The following is a 24,251-nucleotide window of genomic DNA, read 5'->3' as shown; positions in this document are numbered from 1 at the left end:
CAGGAGGGGCCAAACAGCACTGCTGTTGATGAAGACGGAATCTCTGGATTGATGCAGAGAGAGACCACTTCACTCGGCAGGAGTGGTTCTCCTTCATCCTAAGATCCTGGTTTCTAATCTCGGTTCAGAGATCCAAGTGCATTTCCAGGCTGAAGCTTTGCTGCAGTCACAAGGAAACCAACAGAAGGGCTAGCTGTTGACATCCACACACCAAACCAGGCCCTTTGCCCACCGCAAGCGACCAATGAGAAGCTGGTCAAGAAGTCGCTTTGGCCAGTCATGAGTGTTCGGACCTCCACTATCTTCTCAGGAATGCTCCATATCACTACTACACTTTGATCCCCCGATCTCTGTGAACCTCCTCCCAGTCCAACACCATTGATACTACAGCCAAAAAAACACATCCACTCGACTTCTTCTGAAGCCTAAAGGAAATTCATCTTGTTCCCAATGTCCCTTACCAATTAAAAATAAAAGTGTTGTACTGAGGGAAGTATCCAGTCTGGATGCATCACTGCCTGGGATGGGAACTACTCCACCCAAGGCCACAAACAACAGCAGAGAGTTATGAATGCATCTCCCACCCCCCCACCCCCACAAACTCAGTCTACCATATACAATATATTTAAGGACCCATCCCATTCTGGTCAAACTCTTTTCTCCCCACCCCAATAATTCTCATTGACCAGAAGATACGTGGATTTGAATACACAAGCTTGCAGATTCAAGGATAGTTCCTTTCCTGTTATCAGACTCTACTGAATGGGCCACTCATTGGTAAAATACCATGTTCCCACATTGTTTTAACTGCACCTTTCTCTATATCATGCATTTAATCTTTCCAACGTGACATCTTGTTCCATTCAGAGAGGATGAGAAGGTCCGACATGCAGTCTGGACATTTCTTTGGGCATTCTAGAATTAGGTCGAGTGAGGCAAAAGGGCTGAGGCCAGGGGATGTCTCTTCACCCAGGTGATGAACCTGTGGAATTCTACAAAGAGGGTTGTGGAGTCTGTCACTGAATCTGCTCAAGATTCCGTGATAAGAGTGGGATTGTGATAGAGGACTGTCCATGGTTGGTAATGGAGTGGTACAGTAATCTCAAAGGGCCAAATGGCCTACTCCTACTTAACCCACTGGGGATCACTGGGGTCTCCCCCATCTCCCCCCCCCCCCCCGTCCAAAAATCAACATATCTGAAGAGGGTGCAGCAAATCACTAAGGACCCTTCCATCCTGCACACAGCATCTTTCAGCTGCTCCAGTCAGGAGGATCAGCGCCAGCACCGCCAAGCTAAGGAACAGCTTCTCCCCACGGGCAGGGAGAATGCTGAATGATATGATATGATGGCTTTATTGTCATTTAAGACCAGATTGTAAAACAGTACCCAGTAATAAACAAAATAACATTCCTCCAAGCCATAATGCTACCTATACCACGAGATTAGACAAAAATAATGTAAACACAGCTACGCCATTCTTACACGAGACAAAACAAAAGAAAAAAACTACACGAGACTGAAACACAGAGCTGCATAATGAATAAAAACAGTGCAAACAATACAGTAAAAGATGAAAAGTCACAGTGGGGACAAGTTACATTTTCATAGATTTAGATTTTAAAGAGTGTAGTAGCTTGAAGTGAAGAACCACCACATGGTTCACATGTCAATACAGGCTCTCAAACTTCGGCACAATAGTGATTGAGAGACCCAACGACCTCCTCGCCAACCCCACCATCTGCCGCAGGGCCCCTCTCTCCAAGACGGCACAGCCTGTAGAACCTCCAGGTTGGCACTCGACACTTCCACCACACTACACACAGGCCTCCAGATGCTCCCAGCCAACTAAAATGAACTGCCCATACAAAACATCAGAGACACTACCTATCTATTAAACAACATTCATTTTATTTTTCTATATGTATATACACACTGTATATGTATCATTGGTCTAGATGTGTGACGTGTCTGCATGTTTTTGCACCGAGGACCAGGTTGTACAAGCAGATGATGAACAAACTTGAACTTGAGACAATTGCTCAATAATAGAGCCAAGGGTACAATGGAACATCTCATAAACACTCAGGATGGGGCAGAATCAAGAGCACAAAGGAAAAACTCAAAAGAAAATAAAAAATTACCTTAAAAAGAAGACAAAGGCAAAAATGTTCTACGTTCTTAATTCTAAACACACCAGCATCAGGAGAAAGATAGAAGACGTCTCCTTGTTAGGCTTTTTGCAAATCATGTCACAGTGGGTAATCTTTCCTTTACAGCTTATTGATACATATTTATCACATCTGAAGAGTTCCCTAATCCTCTGGTTTGTCCCGGATCAATTAGACCTGAGCATTAAGTTACATCTGCTGTTATCGTGCACTGAATTCTCAACCATTTCAGTTTTTATGCCACACACCCTCACTGCAAGGCACAAGGAAACATTTTTTAAAAAGCCACTGCTATAATGAGACCATTATTTTGTCAGAATCTTTTTGTGACTTCCAAGCAAGCAATGCTTTCAGTTTATAACTGTATTACAATGTAGGTCATTTCTCAGACACACAAGAGATGTTCCCTGCAAATAAAAATCTCAGCAGTTCAAAGAGCAACTTAATCTTTGCTTCCCACGATGATAGAGGCTAGGAGATTTGATATGACACAACACAGGAGATTCAAGTCTTGTGATACCTCTAAAACGTTAGAAAATTTAGAGAAGTTAGAGGCTTTTTTGGAAAAAAAAAGCTCAAAGTGGCAGGTGGGTGCAATCGGGACGTTTATTAAGGTGGGAAAGCTTTAGAGAGGATGCAGAAGAGATTTACTAGGATGTTGCCCGAATTGGAGAACGTCTGATGTGGAAAGGTCAACCGATCTAGGGCTTCTCTTTAGAGTGATGGAGGACGAGAGGCAGCTAATAGATGTGTACAAAATATATGTGACAATATAATGACATATACTGTATGTAAATATGTGATATAATTACATATAATATATGTAATACAACCTGTAATATGCACAAAAGACACCGAAAATAGATAGAGTGGACAGCCGACACCTCCCCCCACCCCCCAGGGCAGATGGCCCAAAGCAGAGAACATCTGAGTGGAGGAAAGTTTAGGGAAGTGGGGGGAGATTTTTTTAAATATAAAGTGATGGAATGCCCTGCTGGGGGTGGAGGCTATTACAATGTCAATGATCAGGGAAAGGGTTCAAATCCCGCGCTTTCTACAAGAAGTTTGTATGTTCTCACCATGTCTGTGTGGGTTTTACCCAGGGGCTCTGGTTTCCTCCCACTCTTCAAAATGTACCAGTGGTTGGAGATTCTGGGTGGCACAGAATCGTGGGCTGAAATGACCTGTTAATGAGCTGTAGGTCTAAATTAAAAAAAAAAATTCAAAAATGCAAATTAAAAATAAATAAATAAATGAATGGAAAAGATTTCTCAGGCAGTCACAAGGATGCAAGAAAAGGATGGTTCTGGATGCGAGCGAGAAAAGGGTTAGATTGACATGGAGTAGGTTTATGTAGGTAGCTACAACATCATGGGCTGAAGGGCCTCTACTGTTTTATGCCGGGTTCCTCCAGCATTTCTAGGTTTTGACTACAATCACAGCGACTGCAGACTTTTGTGTTTCACTCTGTTCTATGTTCTAAACTATTTTGCACAAGAAAATATATGCATCTGCAAAGTGGGTGACATATCCAAACATTTGGATTAGCCCCCAAAAAAAGTAAATATATGCTCATGAGAGCAGAGACTGAACATGCTGAAACCTGAAACAATCGGCAGGCCGAGCAGCATCCGTGGGAGAAAAACAGTTCACGTTTCAGGTCATTGTGAGTTTATCATCATGTTTTGGATGTGGACTTCAGGAGGGCCAGGAATGACCAACCTCCACAACACATAGTGGAGAGAAACAAGTTCTTTGACATTCACTTAACTAGTGACCCATCCTGGACACTCAACATCTCAGGAAGGCGCAACAGCGACTGCACTTCTTGAGAAGAATGAGGGAGGCAAGGCTTCCGGCCACCCTCACGTCAACATACAAGAGGTACATCAAGAGCATTCTGGCCAGCTGCTTCACAGTGGGAGACAGATGCTGTAGAGCGTGGCATTGGAGATCAATCCTCACGACCAAAGAGCGGCAGAGAGGATTACTGGGATTTCTCTCCCCCTTCCCCATTGACGTGATCTACCTGGACCGTTTGAAGAAGGCTTACAAAATCATCGAGTACCCCTTCCACCCCACACACAGCATCTTTCAGCTATTCCCGTTGGGGGAGAGATACAGGAGGATCAGAGCCAGCGCCACCAGGCTGAGGATCAGCTTCTTCCCACGGGCAGTGAGAACGCTGAACGACCAAAGGAACTGCTGACACTAACCCTCAGAGACTCTCATATTCATAAAACAATATTTATTTCTTTATTTGTACACCTGAATATTTGTCCTGCATATTTTTGTATTGTCTGCATGTGTGTTATGCCTATATGTGTGTCTGCGTGTTGCACTGAGGACCGAAGAATGGTGTACTTGTATAATCAGGTGATAATAATATTTCGGGCAGCACGGTTGGCGCAGCTGTTCGTGCAACACCTTCACAGTGCCAGTGATCTGGACCGGGATGTGAATCCAGCACGGTCTGTAAGGAGTTTATACGTTCTCCCAATGTCTGCGCGGGTTTTTTTCATGGCTCCGGTTTCCTCCCACTGTCCAAAATGTACCGGTGGTGTAGGTTAATGGGGTGTAAATTGAGCATCATGGGCTTGTGGGCTGAAATGGCCTGTTACCGTGCTCTATGTCTAAAATTAAATTTAGGTGAACAGAGAGGAGAGGGAAGATAGCAATGAGGACAGGGAGGGGGGAGGCAGGAAGGGAAGGGACAGAGACAACAGAGGTATATTTTGCCACTAGCCTCACCTCTTCACCTGAAGGTTAAAGCGGCTACATTGAGAGCAGCGAGTAAAATTATGTCAGGACAGTTTCACTTGAATCAAACTACCTTCCATTTAACTGACCCCAATGGATTTCACTGGCTGGTTACCAACGGAGGCATTATCATCTCAGCCCTGCTGTCTAATCGTCTCTAGTTATCGTTAAAGCTTTAGAAAACTCTGCATTATCGTGGAAGATCTTAAGCTCTTCCGGCATGTTAAAGCAAAGCTTTCCCTACTACCCCAGGTAAACGTAAAGGACTCACCAGCAATGCAGAAATGTTCTTCTCAAACAGAGAGCAACAGAAGGTAAAGGAACCTTCTTCCAGAACATCCCAAGGAGTCTTGTTGGCAACCAAGCATTTTTGGAAGTGAGTTGTTGGTGTAAATGATGCCAGAAATGTGGCGGCCAATGTGCACAGTATGATCCCACACAAAATGTTATCAGTGTGGGAGTGAGGCACAAAATTGAAATGGTTGCCCACAGGGAGGTCCTTGTCATTAATGCACATGGAGTGAAGGTGCTCAGCGAAGTGATCTAGGAACATAGGAAGTAGGAACACGAGTAGGCCAAAAATGGCCCATCGAGCCTGCTCCGCCATTCAGTACGATCATGGCTGATCTAATTTATGACCTACCTGCCTTCTCCCTATATCCCCTAATTCCTCTATCATGTAAAAATTTATCTAACCAAATTTTAAATAGATTTAATGAGGCAGCCTCAACCGTCATCTCCCAGTCTGGGCCCAGTGGAGCACTCCTGCAGATACACGTGAAGTGTTGCTTCACTTGAAAGGACTGTTTGGGGCCCGGAATGGTGGTGAGGTGCAGGTATGGCACAGCAAAGGGAGGGAGAATGGGGAGTGGGCGAGCAGAAACTGGAGAAATCGATGCAACTGTAACTCTTTCATTTTGCAGGTTATCAGCTCGACAACTGATTGGTGGGAACTCGCTGGGCGCAGATTGCCTGCTACATTACAGCAGCCAACCATGTTTTTAAGCAGTTGCTTCAGCTTACTGTGGGGAATCATGGATCAATAGACAATGGTCCGCAATTATCCCATGACCAACAGCAGAGAACAGCCAATCTGCTCATTATCCCAAAGCTATTTGTAGGAGCTTACGGTGCACAGATTGGCTTCCCACATTGCATCGGCCACACCTCCACTCTCAAGCACAATTTCTCTTTCATGTTGAAACAAAGAAAATCAGCCTTTTTAAAATAAATGGGTTCTGTTTCTTTGCATCTGAACTGTGAGGAAAATCTTCCAGGTGTTGGATACCTAGTCAACTATATCAGTAGCTTGTTTGTTTGGACCATGCTTGGAAGGAAATTAAAAGAAACTGCTGGTTTCCTTACTTTGATAACCACATATATAATTTAGTAGAATAAGAGGTGAACTTAGTGACAAGATTCTGACAGGTCAAGACAGATTAGAATGTTCCAGATGTCAGGGAAGTCCAGAATAAGGGGTCAAGAAGAAAAATGGCAGTGGTGCCACTGCTGTGGACCCAGGAGAGTGGAGACAGAGCACTGCTTCGCAAGGTCCTACCGCCTGGGTCTGATGCCAAAGTCTCCACACAGGTTTTAAGTGGCCTGTTAGAGGAGCCAACTGCATTTAAATTTTTTTTTTTTTGCCTTCACTAGGCCCAAGATAGCAGCACCTGCATTGTGCCACGTTCCACGGGGGGTGGCAGACTTCAGGATAGGAGTGGATCTGCTCTGGGTACCAGAAATGGGATGACAACCCCCGTTGGGGAAAAAGCATGAGAGATGACCCTACAGGGAAGGTGACCACAGCAGTGGACTAGAGAGGGGCTCAGCGGATGAAGGACCCACACAGGCTGCGGGTGACTTGCAGTCAAAGGACTCTCACAGTCTGCGGGTGACTGCCTCATGGAAATAGGCAGCAGAATCTGGATTCAAAAGGGTGCCGAGGGTAAGAAGGGTTCCCAAAGGATTCCTGGTCGTATGGGAGGTTTGGACCTGGAGCTTGTATTGCCGATGGTTTAAGCTGGAGTCTGGGAGGCTGCCCAAGTGCAGGAGGCAAATCCAGACACTCAATGTCTCTGAAGGGACTCTCTTTTGCATCCCTTTCTCCTATTGTTATCTGCACTAATGGCAACTCTTTGTTTGCCTTATGACAGGCAGAAGTTGAAGTACATAATGCGTATTACATTTTAATGTATTATTACATGACATTAAAAGAAACCTTGAATGGCTAAATGACCTACTCAGACACTTTATTACAGACAGAGTAGTAGATCCAAATGCTGGAAACCATCGATCAGAAATGAGCAGGTACATCCTGTATTATAGAATTTGCTCTCTCCACCTTTATGCGTGAGCTCCCTGTGGCTTTTCAGCTGAGATTTGATGGCCCCATTTTCGGTTTAAGGTTAAATATCAACCATCACACGAGTTCAGGAGCCTGGTGTTTCCAAGAGTGAGCAGGCTTGCTGAAAATGTCCATGAAAAATAATCTGCAAAGATATTTCTCTTTCCTCCCCCTCCCCCCCCCAACCCCACCCATCCCCTCCTCCCTCCAAGATGCCAGGAAATGGAACATAAAATATTGAAAAAGGAAAAAAGTGAATCTGAGTGCTGAAACACAACGTCAATTTGTCAATTCCAAGTTGTTAAAAAAAATTTAAACAGGATTGAGAACATCAGCAACAATCTTGTAATTATTCATGTTAAAGGTACTCGCTTCATGAACAGTGTGTCTGCACCTGTTCTCATGCATCAGCCAAGATGGGTTCGACCACAAGACAGAGGAGCAGAAATAGGTTATTCAGCTCATCCAGCCTGCTCCGCCATTCCATCGCGAGCTGATCCATTCTCCCACTCAATGAGTTCTGAATGAACCACCTTGCTGTTGACCAATCAAATCCAGAGTTGATTTTCAAATTGTTCACTCAGAAATCATTGTTTGAGGGTTTCATTCAAGAGCCCGATTTTCTTTTTGCCTCTTGTTTATTGTCGCATGACCAAGATACAGTGAAAGTTTCTTTTGGTGCGCTACCCAGGCTGGTCAATCCGCACTCAAATACAGCATCTAGTGGAATAATTAAGCAAACGTGCAGGTTGTAGCATTGCAAATATAAAGTACAGGTTCAGAATCAAAATCAGGTTTATCGTCATGAACAGCAATACAAGTGCATTACAAGTGCATTACAAGTGCAAACATTGCTATAGATTCTACTTCCATAAATACACGGTTTAAAGAAAAATGATTGTACAAGAGAGAAAGTGAGGAGGTGACTGTGGTTCATTGTCTGTTCTGAAATCTGATGGCAGAGGGGAAGAAGCTGCTTTTGTGCCGCTGAGTGCTCATCTTCAGGCTCCCGGACCTTTTCCCCGACGGTAGCAGAGTGAAGAGGGCACAGCCTGAGTGGTGGGGGTCCTTGAGTATAGAAGCTGCTTCCTTTTTAAATTATTTTTATTGAGTTCAACATAAGCTTATATACTGAGTTTTAGAAAAGCACATAAATCATTTGTAGACTCAAAAAATGAAAGTAAATCAAGAATTCCACAATAAACGCAAGAAACAATCATTTGAATTGATCTGTAAAACCACGTTAAACCTGTTTGCTTAGTTAAGCCAAATAAAATGAAAAGAACATCTAAAATGACTCCCTCCCTCTAAGCAAGGATTACTAAGGTGTTGCTGGGTCTTCAGGAGTTGAGTGACTGGGAAAGATTAAACAGGTTAGGACTATACTCCTTAGAATAAAGAAGAATGAAGGGAGACTTGATAGACGTTTATAAGATTATGAGGGGTATAGACAGAGTAGATGTGAGTAGGATGTTTCCACTTAGATTGGGGGAGATAAATACGAGAGGTCATAGCTTTAGGCTGAAAGGGGAGAGGTACAAGGGAAACATTAGGGGAAAGTTTTCCACTCAGGGAGAGGTGGGGAGTGCGGAATGAGCTGCCGTCTGATGTAGTGAATGCAGATTCAATCTTGAGTTTTAAAAATAAATTGGATAAATACATGGATAGGAGGGGTCTGGAGGGTTAGGGAATGAGAGGAGGTCAGTGGGACCAGCTAGTTTTACTGGTCAAAGCTAAAACGTTTTCCTGATATGCCGACATTGGTTCATATGGTCACAAGAAAAACCAAACAGAGCAATTAACGGACAAAGTACTAAATTAATCTTACGAATTGTTGATGAGTGTTTGTAAAATGTCTTTCCAGGATCTCTCTAAATTTGGGCACCCCCAGAGAACTGCTTTCTTGAGGCACCACCTTTTGTTGATGTCCTTAATGGGGCGAGTTCACCTTTCAAGTAGCTCACAATGCAAGGTACTATTGTGACTGGTTTCAATAAACATTATTTCAACCCAGCATCCAAACACATTGATGAGGTCGCATGGACTTGCCATTGCAAAATGTTGCATTTGAAGAGGTTTAGTTGGTCACATCTTGCAGCATGATTGTATCAAAAGCTTAATCACCAGTTGAACAATTCTGTACCTCAGCAGAAACCTTCTTGGTCGTTCTGCTGCATCAGTCAAGCGGAGTCCTGAATAAACCCCCTTGCTCGTGTTGATTTTTGAATTCTCCTTTAGGCATTCATCTTTTGAGGAAGGAGTCCATTCAAGACTCACACCCCCAGGTTCAGGAACAGCTGCTCCCCCTCCACCATCAGACTCCTCAATGACAAGCTCAACCAGGTACTCATTTAAGGACTCGGACTTGTGCACTTTATTGATTTTTTTTCCTGTCTTGCACAGTTTGTTTATATTTCTTTATTTAAATTTAGACATGCAGCACTGTAACGTGCCTTTTCGGCCCACAATCCTGAGCTGCCCAATTGACCGACAAGCCATGGTATATTTTGAACAGTGGGAGGAAACCAGAGCCCCCAGAGAAAACCCACAGACACTGAGAGAACATACAGACTTTCTAGAGACAGCACGGGATTTGAACCCCGGTCACTGGCGCTGTAACAGCGTCGCGCTAACTGAACCACCCACATATTGGCTCAAATGTGTACATTGAGTACAGTTTATTGCACTACCAACAATTGGTAATTCTTCCTGGACCGCAGGAAAGGAGAAATTAGGGTTGCATGTGATGTTACGCATGTACTCTAACAACAAATCTAAAAGTCTGATTTTTTTGTGCTCTTGTTCACTTCTTAATTCTTCACATCATTTCTTCCAACATTTTTATTGCTTTTATTTAATACCTACATATAGAAAAAAGATTGATGCATAACACGGATACAGCTGGATACAGTAAACAAACTCATTAACAGAATTTTATTTTTGCCTTTGAATATATTGAAAAAAAAATTATATTGAAAAAACAAAAAACCAGAAGAGAGAAAAGTAAAAAAATTGACCATATAATCCATGCCGTGAACCATTCCAACATTGCATGGCAATTTGAACAAAAGTACACCTCTAGAAAAAATAAATGCAGATGTACGAGAATCAGCGACACATCATTTAAGAAATTACAAACACCTCTGGGTGAGGACATTGGCAGAGTTGCTCAGACCTCAAGGGGAAGAGCACAGGAATGTATTGGCAAAGAAAGTCAAGAGCCAAGATTACAGAGGAGATCCTGTAACCAGCCCCCACCCCCCATCAAGGACACCACCGCCTCTCTGCCACGCTGCGAATCGATCCTTGGATTCATTCCATGCAAACAGAGACATGTCATTTTCAGGGAATGGGCAAGACAGAGGATAGGGCCATCAATAGATTGATCTGTTTAGTTCCAGTGTTTCTCTCAAAATTACTTGGTCAATATGCTCAGTCCTCCAAAATCAGTGCAGAACAGATCACATTACTGCACATTACAGGCCTTTCGCCCCACAATGTCGTGCTGATCTATATAGTCCTACCAAAAAAATGAAACCCTTCCTACCTCATAACCCTTTACTTTTCTTTCATCCATGTGCCTGAGAGTCTCTTAAATTCCCCTATTGTACCAGCCTCCACCACCTCCCCAGCAAAAGATTTCAGGCACTACAACATACGACCTATACAATTTACATCTATCTGCACATTCAACCAAATTTGTTTTAATATAAATACTGAACAGGTAGTAGTCGCCCATGACCCTTCTGGGAGCCCGATGCCCTTGCTCCTGTCGGGAGCCCAAAGTGGCGCCAGGTAACTGGGGCAGCAGCGTCACCTCACAACCTTCATGGCAATTTGGAAAGCATGCTCAGATTGCGGTCGCTCTCTCCCTCTTCAATGTCTCTCTCTCCTTCCCCAGCGACCGCAATCTATGCACATCTTCCAAATCACCCAAAAACGGCATTGGGTCTGACAAAGCACGCTTCCTTGGCATCACTGCAAAAGGAGCACCAAACTGAAAGAAAATGTACAAAATTTACGTGGTTATGGTGAAAAATCAGACCTGTGGAAAATAACGCCTCTCGTGAGATGTTCTCAGTGGCTGCCCTTTTGCATCTGATAAATTAAAACAGGAATACCAGGCAATTCCGACATGCATCCATTCAGAGATACGACTGGTCAGCCAAGATGGAACACAGACGAATGTCAGGGAGTACCTGCATGCACCCCTGATGTCTCCTCTAATTTTTCCTCCTTTCACTTTGTACAGATGTCCTCTGGCATTTGCTATTCCTCCCCTGGGATAAAGGTTCTGGCTGTTATCTATGCCTCTCAAGAATCTTGTCACTCCTCGTCCATCTTTGCTCCAAAGACAAAAGTCTCAACTCTGCTAACCTTGCCTCGTAAGAAACATTTTCCAATCCAGGCAACATCCTGGTAAATCTCCTCTGCACCCTCTCCATACCTTCTACATCCTTCCTGTAATGAGGTGACCAGAACTAAACACAATACTCCAGTGTAGTCTCACCAGAGATTTGTTGATCTGCAACATCACCTCACGGACTCCTGAACTCATACCCCATCTTATTAAACCCAGCATACTCTCGGCCTCTTGTCTTGTCAACACAAGGTGTTAAACGAAATGTGGTTTGTGTGGTAGAAGTAGAGGGGATGGGGAAAAGTGCTCCCAAAAGGGTAGGGGGTGGATGCACAGATGCCCTCACCAACGTTCACCAGATCTACCATCTTCACTCTCTGTGAGGGACAAGTGTTCTTGAACTCACAGAGGAGCTTGAAGGAATTCGTGTAGCGTCCTTTGAGAGAAATGGACAGTCAACATTTCAAATTGGGTCCCTTTCAAGATTAAAGGTGAAAGCGGAGATAGCATGGAAAGGGGAGGAGCTAAGAGGGATTGGTTGCTGGTCACATCAAGGTGAAATCACCCAGGAGATGGCAGTTGCTGGAATCTAAAGCCAAAGACAATCTGCTGGAGGAACTGAACAGGTCGGGCAGCATCCGTGGGAGAAAAGGAATGGTCAACATTTCAGGCCGAAATGTTGGAGACTGGAGATGTGGAGAAGCCAGTATAAAGAGGAGAAGGTGGGAGGAGTACATGTAGGATTGGCGAATCAGGGGAAGGTGAAGCATGATGAGTAGGGGCAGTAGATTGGCCTATGCCAGACATGGTGAGAGAGAGAGGCAAAGAAAAGCCAAGGGTGGCAGAGATAGCATTGTGATTGGTGCCACGTTATTACAGCGCCAGTGGTTCGAATCTGGCATTGTATGTTCTCCCCATTTCTACCTGGGTTTACTCCGAGTGCTCTGGTTTCCTCCCACCCTTCAAAACATATGGGGGGCACAGGGGTTGTAGGTTAATGGTGTGGCATAGGAAGAGCACATTGTGGGCCAAAAGAGACTGTTACCATGATGCATGTCAACAACAAGAAAGGGCCAGATGGGAGAAGGCCAGGGCGGAGCGACGACGGGCCAGGGCGGAGCGACGACGGGCCAGGGCGGAGCGACGACGGGCCAGGGCGGAGCGACGACGGGCCAGGGCGGAGCGACGACGGGCCAGGGCGGAGCGACGACGGGCCAGGGCGGAGCGACGACGGGCCAGGGCGGAGCGACGACGGGCCAGGGCGGAGCGACGACGGGCCAGGGCGGAGCGACGACGGGCCAGGGCGGAGCGACGACGGGCCAGGGCGGAGCGACGACGGGCCAGGGCGGAGCGACGACGGGCCAGGGCGGAGCGACGACGGGCCAGGGCGGAGCGACGACGGGCCAGGGCGGACATTACTAGGGGGGGTGGGGAGGAGATGTTTGAGAGGAAATGAGAAAACAAGCAGGTAGAGGGCAGGCAGAAACTGAATCAGATGGGAGTTGTCCGGTGTTGGAAAATTAAATCCCTTCAACACTGACTGGCTCAGAATAGCTTCAAAACAAATAAGAGGATTCCACCAAAGCACTAACTAGCATAAAAGGCTAGAAAAGAAATCAGAATGACCAGACAAGAGGCTGTTCAACTCTGGAGAAGTAGGTCCTGTTCCCTGGCCTTGATCAGGGCACATCCCATGTAGGACCGGAACAGCTCCACCAAAGACCAACTGCATTGGGTGGTGAATTTGGCACAGGCTACCACACATCTACTCCATCCACACCTCCATAAACTACCAGCGCATTCCAGATTCATTTAGAGTTTGAGAAGATTTGTGTTGTCACCAAAGACTCTTGCAATTTTCTACAGGTTGCATCACCTGATGACTTGTTGCATCACTGTCTAGTGCGGAGGTGCCAACACACAGGACAGGAAAAGGCTACAGAGAGTTGTGAACGGCCAGCACCATCGTGAGCACCAGATTTCACTACATCTACAAGAAAGCATCCTCTATCCTCAAGGACCCCCACCATCCAGACCATGCCCTCTTCACTCTGCTACCATCAGGAAGGTACAGGAGCTTGAAGACGAACACTGGTAGAGAAACCACTTCTTCCCTTCTACCATCGGATTTCTGATCGGACAATGAACTACAGACACTGCCTCACTTTTTCACCAATTTTATTTTTAAAAATGTGATTCACAGCGATTTTTGCACCTGTGATTGCTACTGCAAAACAACAAATTTCATGACATGTTCATTCTGATTCACTTGCTCTGGGTGGGAAAAGAATCTCCTTCAAGCCACTTGCCCTCTACTGTAGACACCTGCACAACTGTCCTACATGGTAGAAGGTTGTGATAGTACAGATTCTATCACCAAATGTGTATATGTACAGATTGTAGTGTACGATGACTGATTGGCTGAGAGTGTAGCCACACCTACTGGCAGGTCTTAAAGGATTACTCCTAGCCAGACCAGGTCATTCTAGACTGGTCAACCTACATGTGATATGCTCCAGTCTTTTGGTTAATAAAAGACTTGGTTTGGATCAAAGTCTTTGGTTCTTTCGACGTGCTCGAAGGTACATGCTCTTTATCAAACCTTCCGGTCAGGGAACCCCCTTAGCTGCACACACTCACTGACCCACCCAGATTTCAAATTCACTTGGTCCATCTTTAGCAACACTCTCCTTTTCCTTGATCTGTCTCCATCTCACATTTCCTTTAAACCAGCAACTCCCATAGCTACCTTGATTACACCTCTTCCCACCCTGACCCCGCAAGGATTCTATTCCATTCTTTCAATTCCTCCTCCTCCATCACATCTGCATCCAGGACGGGGACTTCTATACCAGATCATCAGAAATGTCCTCCTTCTTCAAACAATGTTGCTTTCCTTTCATGACCATCAGCTCAGCACTCAGCCCCATATCCTCCATTACCCGCACATTTGCCCTGGCCCTCTCCACTCCCACATACAAGGACAGGAATCCTCAGTCCTCACCTACTACGTCACCAGTCTTCACGTCCAACACATCCTCCTCTGCCATTTCCACCACCTACAATGTAATCCCACCACTTGACACATTCCTCTCTCCTCTCCTCCTTCTGCAGGGACCACTCCCTCTGTGACTCTCTTGTCCAATCATTCCCCCCACCCCCCCCCCCCCCCCAACAACCAATCATCCTCTTGGGACCTATTCCTGTGACCACAAGAGATGTTCTACTTGCACCCACACCTCCTCCTTCAGCACCATTTGGGGGCTCAAGCAGTCCCAAGAAACATTTCACTTGAGAATCTGCAGGGGCATCTGCTGCATCCGGTGGTCCTGTTGTGGTCTCTACATCGGAGAGACTGGACGCTGACTGTGAGATCATTCCATTGAGCACCTCCACTCTTTCTCCTGCAAGTGTGGATCTCCCAGTGGCCGTCCATTTCAATTCTCCATCCCTGTCTGTCCATGGTCTCATGCATGGACAGACTGAGACCACCCATAAATTGGATGAACAGCACATCATCTTCTGACTGGAGACCCCCAACCGGATGGCATTAGTATCAACTTCTCTGGCTTTTGTTAACTGCCCCCATCCCTGTCTTCCCCCTTTGTCTTTCCCAGTCTCCTTTCGCACAAACATAATCAATTCTACCTAGTCCATTATCAGATCCAATTAACACCTTTTGTTGGTCTGGATTCCTCCCCTGTTGTTTGAATTCTGAGACTTTCTGAAACATCCGCTTCTACCTTTTCTGATTTTCACTTGCATGTTCCTGTCAGCATTAAATGCAAAGTTAATGGGCATAGGGAACCTTGGCTTTCAAGGGATATTGGCCATCTGGTTAAGAAGAGGAGAGAGGTGTATAGCAGGTAGAGGCAAGAAGGAGCAAATGAGGTGCTAGAAGAGAATAGAAAATACTCAAAGAAATCAGGAAGGCAAAAAGAAAACGAGGTTACCTTGGCAGATAATGTGAAGGTAAACCCAAAGGGTTTCTACAAGTACATTAAGAGTAAAACGATAGTAAGGGACAAAATTGATCCCCTAGAAGATCATAGTGGCCATCTGTGTGTGGAGCCTTACGAGATGGGGAAGATCTTAAACAGTTTTTATTGCATCAGTATTTACTCAGGAAGCTGGCGTAGTGCAGAAGGAAGGGAACTGTAAGGCAGCTTGCTGCCTTACAGTGAATAAAGGTAGATAAATCCCCCTGGCCTGACATGATATTCCCTTGGACCTTGAGGGAGACTAGAGTAGAAATTACAGGGTCCCTGGCAGAAGTATTTAAAATGTCCTTAGCCATGGGTGAGGTGCCAGAGGATTGGAGGGTAGATCATATTATTCCATTGTTGAAGCTCCAATGAGTGCACTCCACCTCATTGAGAAGGCAAAGAGTGAATGAAGCTCAAACATGATGGGGTGTAGATGCTGTGACTGTAGTTAAAAAATTTAATCAGAAAATGCAAGCCAGTGAGCCCGACGTCAGTAGTAGGTAAATTATTGAGGGGTGCTCTGAGAGGACGGATTTACAAGTATTTGGACAGCCATGGACTGATACATGGCTTTGTGCATGGTAGGTCATATTTAACGAATCTTATAGTTTTGAGGTTTCCAAGAAAGTAGATAAAGGAAAGGCTGAGGATGTTGTCTGCATGGACTTCAGTAAGGCCTTTGACAAGGTCCCACATGGAATCCTAGTTCAAAAGGTTCAGACACTAGGTATCCATGGAGAGGGTATAAACTGGATTCAAAATTGGCTGAAGTCAGAGAATGGTAGTGGATGATTGCTTTTCAGATTGGAGGCCTGTGATTAGTGGTGTGCCTCAGGGATTGGTGCTGGGACAATTGTTGTTTATTTTCTGTATGATAACGTGAGAAATTGGATCAGCAAGTTTCCTGATGACATCAAGATTAGAGGTGTTATGGACAGCAAAGAAGGCTTTCAAAGCTTGCGGAGGGAATTGGGCCAACTGAAAAAATGGGCCAGAAAATGGCAGATGAATTTAATGCAGACAGGTGTGAAGAGTTGCATTTTGGAAGGATAAACTAAGGTAGGACATTCATAGTAAATGGGGCACTGAGGAGTGCAGAGGAACAAAAGGATCTGGGAATACAGATACACAATTCCCTGAAAGTGGTATCACAGGTGCACAGAGTTGTAAAGAAAGTTTTTTGGCATCATGGCTTTCATAAATCAAAGTATTGAGTACAGGAGTTGGGATGTTACTGTGAGATTGTACAAGATATTGGGGAGGCCAAATTTGGAATATTGTGTACAGTTCTGGTCTGGAAGGTTATGGAGTGGGTGCAGGTCAGTGAGACCAGTAGCATAATGTTTTGGCACCAACTAGAAGGGCCAAATGGCCTATTTTCTGTGTTCTATGGTTTCAAGAGCTCAAGCCCGAAATGTTGGCAATACATCTTTGTCTCCCATTGATGCCGAAAAGACCTGCTGAGTTTCTCCAGTATTCCAGTTTTTTTTTAAAAACTAGTCACAGCATCTGCACCCCATCGTGTTTGACCCTCACTCACTCTTTGCCTTCTCAATGAGGTGGAGTGCACTCATTGAAGCTTAAAGCTTGAGAAATTGAATCATAGTGTTCTAAAGGCCAAATTGCTCTCAGAAGTAAAAACAAGATTGAACAATAACAAGGGAACAAATGAAATAAGATTCTCAGCAGCTGAAATTTGATAAAGCTTTAATGGCTCATTTGTCAAAGCCAGCCAGCCAGACAAGGCAGGATGTAGAGGCGTGGAGCTGTATTCACAACCCTTTGGAGGACCCCAATAGATGCACAGTCACAAGCAGATATACAGAGCCAATCTCTCCTGCATTCAACTGCCACAGAAAACCAGGCATTTTGAATGTTGAAAGGAGTGGACAGAGTCAATGTAGAAAGGTTGTTTCCCACGGGGGGAAGAGTCTTGGACAAGAGGACACAACTTCAGGATTGAAGGACATCCACTTAGAACAGCAATGCTGAGGAATTTCATCAGTCAGAGGGTGGTGAATCTGTGGAATTTGTTGCCACAGATGGTTGTGGAGCCCGGGTCATTGGGTATATTTAAGGCAGAGATTGATGGGTTCTTGATTAGATAGGGCACCAAAAGACAAGGGGAGTGGGGCTGAGTGAGCAAATAGATCAGCTCATGATTAAACAGGCAGCACAGTTAACCCACTGTTTCAGTACCAGTAAACCCAGGTCCTAATCCCGCACTGTGTGTAAGGAGTTTGTATGTTCTCTTCATGTCTGCAATGGTTGGGGATTGTCGGTCAACTGGATATAATTGGGTGACCCAGGGCCTGTTACTGTGCTGTATGTCTATATTTTAAAACAATTGAAAATTTAAAATATTAAAATGGCGAGTCTCAAAGGGTTGAAGAGTCTATTTCAGTGGTTCTCAACCTTTTTCTTTCCACTCGCATCCCACTTTAAGTAATCCGACCATCGGTGCTCTGTGATTAGTAAGGGATTGCTGAAGGTGGGATGTGGGTGGGAAGGGAAGGTTGAGAACCACTGCTCTGGACCCAATTGTTACTGAAATATTTTGCTTGAGAAAAGTTGTCATTGGCCCATTTCCTTTGGAGTTATGAAACCATGCACATAACGAGTCAGTTAGAGACAATTAAAAGTGGTTTTCAAACTTTTTCTTCCCACCCACATACCAATTAAGCAATCCCTTACTGATCACAGAGCAACGATGGTGTAGGGATGAGTTCAGGTGGTGTGTGAATGGAAAGAAAAAGGTTGAGAACCAGCAGTCTACTTCTATGTGTTATGGTATTTAGACAACCTTTCACAAATGCTCTGGACCTTTGAACCTTATCTGGAACAGCCATTTTAAATAAAAGAAAATCTTCAGAAATAGTTTTACATTTCTTGCTCCACTCAAGATCAATATAGACATCAACTACAGTGCATCCATAGGTTGCCCAAACTATGTCCCTTGCAACATCCTGCCCAAAATAGATGACGATGTTTGCCTCTGTGCACAAAATATATACTTTTCTACCTCGTGCAAGAATACTACATGCAGTCGATGCAATTATTTGAAGCTGGCAATTTTTGGCCACATACCATGAAGTATTGCTGACGACACAGCATCAGATCATCTGTCCATCGACAGAAGTTTCTCTCTCCCTTTCTCACATTTGTCCAGCTTCTTAACTACGTTGAACACAGGTTGAAACAAGTTTCATGTCTAATCATTTCCAACAGAGGAAATTTTTCCCCAATTCTATTCTGGATGTAATAGTTCCTGCCTTATTTTCACAGCCTCTGGCCTGACACAAATTGCAAAAAGAAAAATCTGCTGGAGGAAGTCAGGCTTGCACTCAATGTTAGCAAAACCAAGGAAGAGAGAAAAAAAAAATCAGGAGAACACGAATAAGTCCTCGTCAAGGGGTCAGCAGTGGAGAGGGTAAAGAAGTTCAAATTCCTGGGTGTCAACATCTCTAAAGATCTATCCTGGGGCATCCAGTCAAAGAGGTGTCAAACATTCCTCATATGCTAATCCCTCCATTCCAGGAATCATTCTTGGAAATCTGCTTTGAATCCACTCTAAAGCCAACACATCCTGTCTTATATAAGGAGCCCCAAATTGTACCCCGTACTCTAAGGGAGCACTCAACAGTGCCTTATAAAGCCTCAACATCACGTCCCTGCTCTTGTACCCTATCCCTCTGGATAGGACGCCAACATTGGATTCACTTTCTTCACCACCAACTCAACCTGGAGGTCAACCTTTGGTGTATCCCACATAAGGACTCACAAGTCTCTTTGCACCTCCAGATTTTGAATTTTCACTCTGTACACTTTCCAACATTGTATTTCATTAAGCTTTGATTCCTCGATCCCTCTCCAGTCTGAGTGCATTTTCAGGTTTATTATCATCTGACTATACACAAATAACTTGACATAATCCAAAAGGTCACTGAGCTAAAAGCTCTGGAATAGGTAGTGGACACAGCCAGGATCTCACAGGTAAAACCTCCCCACCATCGAGAACATCTACGGGGAACGCTGCCGTCGGAGAGCAGCAGCAATCATCAGACTCTCACCACCCAGCCCACGCTTATTCTCGCTGCTGCCATCAGGAAAGAAGTCTAGGCCCCACAAGACTCGCACCACCAGGTTCAGGAACAGCTGCTCCCCCTCCACCATCAGACTCCTCAACAACAAACTCAATCAGGGACTCATTTAAGGACTTTCTTTTGTACTTTATTGATTTTTTTCTCTCTGTATTGCACTATCAGTTTGAACTTCCTCCTTGTTTACATTTCTCCCTTTTGTGCACATATCATTTCTCGAGTAGTTTTTTTTTGCACTATCGATAAGTCGAAATTCTGTCTGGCCCACAGGAGAAAGAATCTCAGGGTTGTATGTGATGTCATGTACGTACCCTAACAATCAATCTGAACTTTAAGAGGGTGGAAAAATTTAGATTAAAATAGATTCTAGATGCACATTATATGAAGGAGGAGCACACTACTGGAGCAGCAAACATCCATGTGCAAAATAAGGCAACAAATATTAATTTGAGAGCATATATTCAATTCAGATTCATTGTCAGAGTGCATACATCACATGCAGACCCGAGATTCTTTTTTACCTGTGGGTGCAGCAGAATTACTATTAACTGGTCATGCAAAAATAAATTACACAGTGTACACACGTAAACAAAAAGCTGCAAACAGATGATGAATGTAAACAAACTGACTGTGCATTACAGAGAGAACAAAAAGAAAATCAATAAAGTGCACAAGAGTTCTTAACTGAGTCCCTGATTGAGTTCGCTGTTAGGGAGCAGCTGTTCCTGAACCTGGGGGTGTGAGTCTCGTGGCACCGAGACCTCATTCCTGACAGCAGCAGTGAGAACAGAGCGTGTGCTAGGTGATGGGGGTTCTTGATTGCTGTTGTTCTCTGAAGGCAGCGTTCCCTGTAGATGTTCTTGATGGTGGGAAAGGTCCTGTCTGTGATGACCTGGGCTATGTCCACTACCTTTTGGAGGGCTTTATGCTCAGGGGTATTGCATCACCATACCAGACAGTGACGCAGCCCAACAAGCACAATTTATGGCGAGATGGCAAGCAAGTGGAGTGAGAACACAAAACAATAACCGCTGGAGAAACAGCCCTTCTATGTTGTTCTGGTACACAGCAACAACTCGATCATGGCATGGCAGCCATGGCAGCGTGAGTTACCAACCAGTGATTAGAGGGTGTGAGGGCGAAGAAGAGGTGGGACAAACTTGGTGGTTTTCTCCAGAGCAATGATTCTTAACCTTTTTCTTTTCAATCACATTCCACTTTAAGTAATCCTGATGCCATCAGTGGTCTGTGATTAGCAACGGATTGCTTAAGGTGGGATGTGAGTGGGAAGGGAAGGTTGAGAATCACTTCTCGAGACCCAATTGTAACGGAAATATTTTGCTTGAGAAAAATTGTCATTGGCCCATTTCCTTTGGAGTTCTGAAACCGTGCACATAACGAGTCAATGAGGGACGATTAAAACAGTGGTTTTCAAACTTTTTCTTTTCACCCACATCCCACCTTAAGCAATCCCTTACTAATTACTGAGCACCAATGGCATAGGGAATATGTAAAGTGTTATGTGAATGGAAAAAGGTTGAGAGCCACTGCTCTAGAAGGGCCTGAGGGGAGAACCAATAGGTTTATAAAAATATGGAGAGTCATTGATAGAGAAGGCTGTCAGAATGTTTATCCCATTATGTTTTTAATACATGTATTTTTACCCATTTTATCTTGGCTTTGAGGAAGGGGACAGACCTGATCGTTGACGGACTGCCTCTCCACACAGATGTTGTCTGAACTGCCGAATTCTGCCTGAACTGTATGGTGGGGTAGAAGGTTGGGGAAGAGTTTAAGGAGGTTTCACGGGATCTTTATTAAACAAGCACAGAATGTGGGGGGGGGGGGGGGGGGTCTAGAACAAGCCACTAGGATACTGCTGGAAGCAGGTTCAGTAGAAGTGTACAAGAGGCTTCTAGATAATCACAAACATGGAGGTAAGAAGGTTATTGACCATGTGCAAGCAGAAAAGATTTAGTTTAATTTGGCATCTTGTTATGTGCCAACATCATGGGCTAAAGGATTTTTGGATAGATTAACCACTTCAAGTTCAAGGAACATTTCAGCCCAGCGGGAATTGGTGTGGTAGAGCACAGTCCAGCAGGGATTGGTTCTCAGGAATGGTCATGACTTTAATGGGATGATCAGGGCTGGGCCAGGCCCTGTGCTGAACATCCTGCCCAATCTGGAGGTTTTATTTCAGGCAAGAGAGCAAACGGAAGGTCGGTGCACCCGGTACAGATCCAGCAGCTGGTGGAGACGGGAAGGGATGATCTACTGAGATGGGTTTGGAGATGGTTGGCGTGTGGCCGCAGGAATCGGTCGCTTTGGGTGCGACTTCGCGTGGAAGCGGGAAAGGTCGAGCTCCCATTCACTCTCCCAGCGGAGAGAGACGAACCCATCAGAGAGAGCCCCGGCATGGCCAGTTTTCTGCGGATCACTCGAGCCGCCGCGGCGATCTGGACGTCACCTTGTCGACGGTGGTCACGCAATAATAACCTTTTGGAGAACACGGAGACTTCCTTCCCTGCGCTGAGCCGAGCCCGTGTGACGCCCGGCTGTGGGATAGCAGATTTTTTAAATATACAGACGCTGCCCACACACGAGAGCAGCCGAGCGCTCAGACCATGAATTGATGCAAGTTTCTGCTCATGAAAGTTTGAAGTTAACATTTCGTCTCAACTTTTTCTTGTTGTTGCAAGCCCCTGACGAGGACCCGGTGCTCGTTCAACAGGCTGCTTTGGTCCAACGGTGCAGTGCGAGAGACACTGGAGCAGGGAAAATGCTCCCGGTCCACACGTGAGCGAGAGACGTTCTCCAGGAAGGACATTCTTGAACCTTCACACATTGAACCAACCCCATGGAGTGGGAGGTCATGCTCTACATTCCAATCGCTTCAGTCAACACAAATGGCGGAGGTGGGTCCTCCAGCCGGTGTCTTAACTGCAAGTAGAGATCTCTGAGGTCTTTCGTGTTTCATGCCCATGGTTTGGTCAACTAGAAACAGGTGGAAGCCAACAACAGAAGCCATGGGCTCTCACGCCCCCAACACATCTCCTCCTCCGACGGGAGCAGTGGGCATGGAGCTTTCTCCCCGGGTTTGTGATGGGCAGGGACTCCCGATCTGGCCGGGACCACCAGCCAGTGAGCGGCCAGGATTCGTGGACCAGAGCTCGCTCTCTCGCCCAGCTCTCGGGGAGAGGTCGCACATCCTTCCTCGAGAGATGGGAGAGGAGGGCAACGAGGAAGCGCTTGCAGGTCTCCGTTCACTATCGTCCGAGCCGCCTTCTCCGCTCCAACTTTACACCCCAGGGCATCGTCTCTCCGGCACACCCGAGAGGGCGAATTCTCCAGGACAGGCTCACCACCATCCATCGCAAACATGGACTGGTTATCATCGAGGAAGCCTCCCCGCCCCTCCCTCCCTCCCCACTCCCCCTCTTCCCTCCCTCCCCACTCCCCCTCTTCCCTCCCTCCCCACTCCCCCTCTTCCCTCCCTCCCCACTCCCCCTCTTCCCTCCCCACTCCCACCCCGTCAGACACGGGGCTCCAATGAACGCACCCCGCGGAAGCCCAGAAAACGCGTCCCAACTGCCTCGGCAGCATCGACCGAAGGCAGAGCCCCGCACCAGAGGACAACCCCTCACCTGCAATGCTGCCCTGGATCTGCTGTCCACTTTGAACGAGGGGAGGCAGGCGCACGCTTCACCTGGCCAAGGCTGCCCGGGAGTTGAGCGCCGTCCTGCCGGGTGCGAGTGGCTTTATAGCGAGCGTGGGGGTGGGCGCAGCCCCGGTTCACACTGCAGCCCGCAGCCCTCGCTCCACTCAGGGGCCGCTGCATCACCCACTCCTCGGCTGTGATTGGGCACGGCCGAGGCGCTGCCTCGCATCCATCATTCGGGAACAGTGAGCAGGCGGGCGCCTTCACTCCCCTCGCCGTCCCCGCAGCGGAGAGTTTCGGCAAGTGGCCCCCAACACGGACCCTCCAAGTCGGCAGCAGGCGGAGGGTGCTTGGATGTGGCTTTGTTCGTGTGATGGTGGGTGGGCTGTGAATGACTGTGTATCCGTGGGGTGCATGAGCATTCATCAGTATGCAAGGGTATATTGGTGCGTGTGTGTGCCTGTAAATGGAGCTGGTGTAGAAGCAGGTGCGTGTGTCTGTGTTCGTAGATGAGTGTATCTACCTGTGTCTAAATGGAGTTAGGTGCACCTGTGTGTGTGTGTATACCTGTGGCAACAAATTCCACAGATTCACCACCCTCTGGCTGAAGAAATCCCTCCCCATCTCTGTTCTAAGTAGATACCCTTCAATCCTGAAGTGTGCCCTCTTTCTCCCCCCCCCCCCAATCTTTCTACATCTACTCTGTCCACACCTTCCAACTTTCAAAACGTTTCAATGAGATCCCCCCCTCATTCTCCTAAATTCTAATGGGTAAAGCCAAGAGCTGTCAAACCTGGTACTTCGGAGAATGAGGAGAGATTTGATGGAGGGATACAAAATGATGAGGGGTATAGATAAATCCAAGTGAGA

At 45.9% G+C, this 24,251-nt stretch overlaps 1 protein-coding gene across 2 annotated transcripts in view; it reads right to left on the bottom strand.

Annotated features, from left to right (window-relative positions):
- The window catches only part of syt1a (synaptotagmin Ia), a 311,445-nt gene extending 287,920 nt beyond the window's left edge, over window positions 1–23,525 (bottom strand). Inside the window, exon 1 of one of the 2 annotated variants that reach the window (XM_069904366.1) lies at window positions 23,368–23,525. The gene's annotated coding sequence lies outside the window, so the exon portion shown is untranslated. The remainder of the gene's footprint in view (window positions 1–23,367) is intronic. The other variant, XM_069904365.1, reaches the window with a different exon arrangement.
- Between the last annotated feature and the right edge of the window lie 726 nt (window positions 23,526–24,251).

This window comes from Narcine bancroftii, chromosome 11 (assembly GCF_036971445.1).
Source record: "Narcine bancroftii isolate sNarBan1 chromosome 11, sNarBan1.hap1, whole genome shotgun sequence".
NCBI lineage: Eukaryota > Metazoa > Chordata > Chondrichthyes > Torpediniformes > Narcinidae > Narcine > Narcine bancroftii.
The sequence above is the reverse complement of the archived record's forward strand: the minus strand, read 5'-3'. Positions and strand labels throughout refer to the sequence as shown.